General features: G+C 41.8%; 1 pseudogene; it reads left to right on the top strand.

Moving 5' to 3' along the window:
• Positions 1 to 3,788: 3,788 nt before the first annotated feature.
• On the top strand, positions 3,789 to 4,499 carry LOC149834819 (pathogenesis-related protein 1 pseudogene; annotated as a pseudogene).
• Positions 4,500 to 4,803: the final 304 nt, after the last annotated feature.

Here is a 4,803-nt window from a genome sequence, read left to right as displayed (position 1 = left end):
TCTTGTGATCTCCTTCAAATGGCATATCCATCAACTGGACTTCAATAATGCTTTTCTCAATGGTGCCTTGGATGAAGATGTCTACACGAGCTAACCACCAGAGTTTGTGTATTATGAGTTTCCTCATCATGTTTGCAAGATTGATCGCACCATCTATGGGCTCCAACAGGCTCCCCGAGCCTAGTACCAGCGTCTTAGCTCTAACTTGGTCTCCCATGGCTTCACTATTTCTCAGTCAGATGCCGCTCTTTTTATTTTTCAATAGAGTGGTCTTCTTATGTTTGTTTTAGTATATGTGGACGACATCATAATCACTGAGAACTCTCACTTGGAGATATCTCGCCTCATCTCTAGTCTTAGTGTGACTTTTTCCATTAAGGATCTTGGGCGGCTCAGTTATTTTCTTGGCATTGAAGTATTACATTCTCCTAACGGCTTCATCCTCTGACAACGACTTTATACTCTCACTCTCTTGTAGCGAGCGTGCATAGCTGACGCCAAGCCAGTTCCTACTCCTATGAGCTCCTCCGCAAAATTGTCTAAAGAAGTCTCTCCATTGTTCTCTGATCCAATGCTCTATCACAACATTATTGGCGGTCTCCAATATCTTTCTCTTACTCGTTCTGACATTACCTTCACTGTCAATATAGTATGCTAGTTCATGCACCAACTATTTGAGGCTCACTGGTCTATTGTTAAGCACATTTTACGTTACTTAAAGGAGACTTTGCATCACTGCCTTCTTCTTCAATCATCCTTGTTTCTTCAGCTGAGTGCCTTCTCAGATGCCAACTGGGCAAGATGTCCAGATGATCGGAAATCCACTGTCAGATTTGTTATCTTTCTTAGTTATGTCATCTCTTGGTCTTCTTGCAAGCAAAAGACCATGGCTCGTTTCAGCATTGAGGTCGAATACAAGTCACTAGCTTGCACGACCTCTGATTTGCTTTGGTTACACTCTCTCCTCTGTGAACTTGGCTTTCCTCCCACACCTCTTGTGCTATGGTGCGATAATATCAGAGCTCTCTACCTTGCTGCCAATCCCGTCTTCCATGCTTGGACCAAGTATGTCGAAATTGACTTCCATTTCGTCTGTGATCATGTCTGCAAAGGCCACCTATAGGTTCAGTTTATTTCCTCTCATGACCAGCTTGCAGATGGCCTTACCAAACCGCTCCTGCGTATTCCCTTCATCAATTTTCATCGTAAGCTCAACAGGCGGGCCTCGTTGAGCTTTCCGGGGCATGATAAGATAAGCTTCCCAGATATGCTAATCTCAAACAATAATCCTCTAGGATAATCATTTGAGTTATCTAATGAAGGTGGTATACCAAATGTATATTGACTCAAGCTACCGGTTCCTTGATTATAGCAATCGACTCCTTAAATGTAGCTGAGACTCCTCAAAAATGTAGCAAAGCTTGTAACCGGTTTCTCTAATGCAGTTGAGTCTTTCTTATCGTGTAGGTCGAATATCATTATCTTGTAACATCGACTTAAATTATCTTGTAATATCGTGTAACCAAACAAGAATATAAATAATCAATAATCCTGCACTCACGCGTGTGTGAGATATCAAGCAGGTTCTTTCATCTTTTTGTATCCCTTTTAGGTTATGATAGTGCGATAATGTTAGCAAGAACAACCAGAAGGAGAGGCAAACGTTTGGTTCGAATTTGGAGATGGTGGAGGTCTTTATCGGTTTATCTTGATGTTACAGGTGGAAAGAAAGGGCTCAAGCGTATTAAATGTATCGCGAAGCAGTCTTAAGCATGGTGCAAAGAGGACCACTCAATGATATTTATTAGATTGGAATGTGGAGAGACTAGGACTCTTTAGATCAGATCAAATGCAATGAGAAGTTGTCAGCTTTAAAGAGTGCATTTTGGTTCTTGATGCAGGTCCACCGTATGAAGAATTTATTTCTCGTGTTCTCAGCTGTTTGATGCGGTTGCTTGGCTTTCCTATTCTTGTATTACTCTATTTTTCCTCTCCCGTGTTGTGTTCTCTCCTCTTTCATTTGTAATTGTTCCTCGCCCTTCTTGAAATTTATGGGACAACCTTCGTTCCCTTTCCTTTTTTTTATCTCTTTTTGTCTATGTTATTTTTACTACTACTTTTCTGTTGCTGTACTTTGCATGTATTGGTGCAGTAGAAACGCGAGTCGATTTTTGGGACTTTGGGCAAAACTAGATGAATCTCCTATGTGGAAAGTGTCCCTCTAAAGTCTAAAATACAAGGAGAATAAAAAGAAAAAGGAACAGACAAATACGGGATTTGTCCCATTAATGACGAAAAATTGGAACAGGAGTGCGGATATCTTGTTCGTTTTTATTTTATTTTTAAACAAACATACTGGATTAACAGGTCGCTAGCAAGATTGATCGGTTGAGGAAAAAACCATTTACCATTCACGTGTATTTGGGCCCATTCTAGAAGCTTATCCTTCCATGATACTCAAAGATAGAGAGAGAAAGAGAGACGTAACCCAGAAACCTGCCTTGTTTGATTGCAAAAGTTTGACGAGGCAACAGAAAAGGTGCTATCTTAACCATTTTTTCCTTCTCTTCGAAAGAGAAAGAGAACCACCCATTGTGACTTATTATCCATAACTTGTACGATAGTGAAGAATTTCTGAGAGGGGATCGACCCTTCAAAATCACAAAAATTTGATGACATTGAATAATGAAATCACACGGGCAGCGGGGGAGGGACAGCGTCATACGTCCACTGTTCATCGAGGGAAACCTTGCCCTTCCGGTCATGTGAGGACCACTATGGTCGACACGCGTGTGGCCAACATTTAATATCAGCAGTTTTCAGTAATATCGAATATGACCTGATCCCTTCTTCCTACTACTGTACTCTAACCAGTTCAACATGCACTGCAACAAAGTTGAGGAGCCGTGGCGCTCCATGATGCTTGTGCAAGGGTATTGACCGTAACATCAATGCGAAGTCCGCCGATGTTGAGAACCAGTTCGTGTCATATTCAATGTCACCGACTTTTAGTGATATCATGCATTGATTTTGGACACCTTTGCTCTGCTGTGGTACACACACAACTTTGCTCTTCTCACCAATTGATGTATTCCTGCCTAATTTCTTGGATAAGTCATCCAAGAATTGGATCGCGTTTCTGTGGACCAACCTGGCTCAGAGAAGAGAATATTTTTTTTTTTTTTTTGAAAGGCAAGCTGGGGTTAGGCAGACCCTTACCAGTGAAAAAACTATACCATTGAATTTTGAACCTGCAACGACCGAACACAAGCTAGGTGACGTGCACTAGCTGCTCCTACCAGGCAAGCGAAGCCCTTGTTGGTAACAGAGAGAGAATATGCTTTCAATTTTAGCATGTAGAGGGCCATAGTGGTAGTGAATTAGGTTTAGAAGATTTATTTTTCCTTGTTTTTTTGAAAGAAGATTTGAAAATCATCTTTCTTAGATGATGCAAACAAGTTCATTTTTCTTTTGGTACAACAATGCCTTCTCATGGGCAAAACTTAAACCAGTATATACTTTGAAATTCATTAGTGGAGCTTCGATGAAACTTCTTCGATTATGTTTTTTTACTTCTTGTATTCCTGAGCGATTTACACCACTTTTCATGTACTACGTATATGCGTTTATCGTCAATAAAATTATCTTTCACTTACAACCAAAAAGCAAGAAAAGAGACTCGTTCACTCTGGGGGGCCAGGCAATATTTTCCACTTCATCTATCTGCTTCCTAGGCGGCTAGGTGCCTTATAAATTGGCATGTTGTTCCCATATTTCTTTCTACAAGAGAGAAACTCACTAAATTGAGTTTTGTGTTGACTTAGTTGCAGTGACCAAATGGAGTCCAATCTGCGCCTCCTGAGTCCATTAGCAATGGTATGTGTTGTATTGTTGCTTGGCTTAGGAATCCATGGAACTCATGCCCAGAACTCACCCCAAGACTTCCTCAGTGCTCACAACGCTGCTCGTGCTAGAGTTGGAGTTGGTCCTATGATATGGGACGCCAACGTCGCCAGCTACGCCCAGAATTATGCAAATCAGAGGATTGGTGATTGCAGACTCGTTCACTCTGGGGGCCCATATGGCGAGAACATATTCTGGGGCAGTGGCCGCGAGTACACTGCAGCAGATGCTGTCAATTTGTGGGTGAGAGAGATCAGCAACTATGATTACAACTCGAACACATGCGCTACTGGCAAGGTCTGTGGTCACTACACTCAGGTCGTTTGGCGTGCTTCCACGAACCTTGGTTGCGCCAGGGTCAAGTGCAACAACGGTGCTATTTTCATCACCTGCAACTACAGTCCTCGTGGTAACATTATAGGGCAACGACCCTACTAAATAATGCTGTACACGTGATGTATAAGGCAGAATAAATGATGTCATGTCCTTTCGAATAAAGAGGTAGATGGGCTCTTACCATCCCAAATTATATAAGTTGTAAACTACTCCAGAGTTTATCCCTGAAAATAAGAAGCATTCTCTGAGTTATACGTTGCACCATTGGATACTTGACCAAAAAACCGATTCACTTTTGAGCTCATTGCCAAAAAACCCCAGCCCCCCCCCTTACCACGAAGGGAGTACACCTACCTTGGGCCTTGTGGCAAGGGATGGAGAAAGTATGTTTCAACTTTCTCATATTCTGAGAAGGTTGAATCATGTTTCAATCAGCAGCAATGTTTATAATAGTTTTTTTTTTTTATGTAGAACCCGAAGAAACCACACTCGGCATGAAGACCTGGTCTGTCTGGTTCAGCCTGCCATACCTACAGTCGTGCCGATGGCATAAAACTCTGAGGT

The sequence above is a fragment of the Nuphar pumila genome, chromosome 6 (genome assembly GCF_984573655.1).
Source record: "Nuphar pumila chromosome 6, dmNupPumi1.hap1.1, whole genome shotgun sequence".
Taxonomy (NCBI): Eukaryota; Viridiplantae; Streptophyta; class Magnoliopsida; order Nymphaeales; family Nymphaeaceae; genus Nuphar; species Nuphar pumila.
The sequence above is the reverse complement of the archived record's forward strand: the minus strand, read 5'-3'. Positions and strand labels throughout refer to the sequence as shown.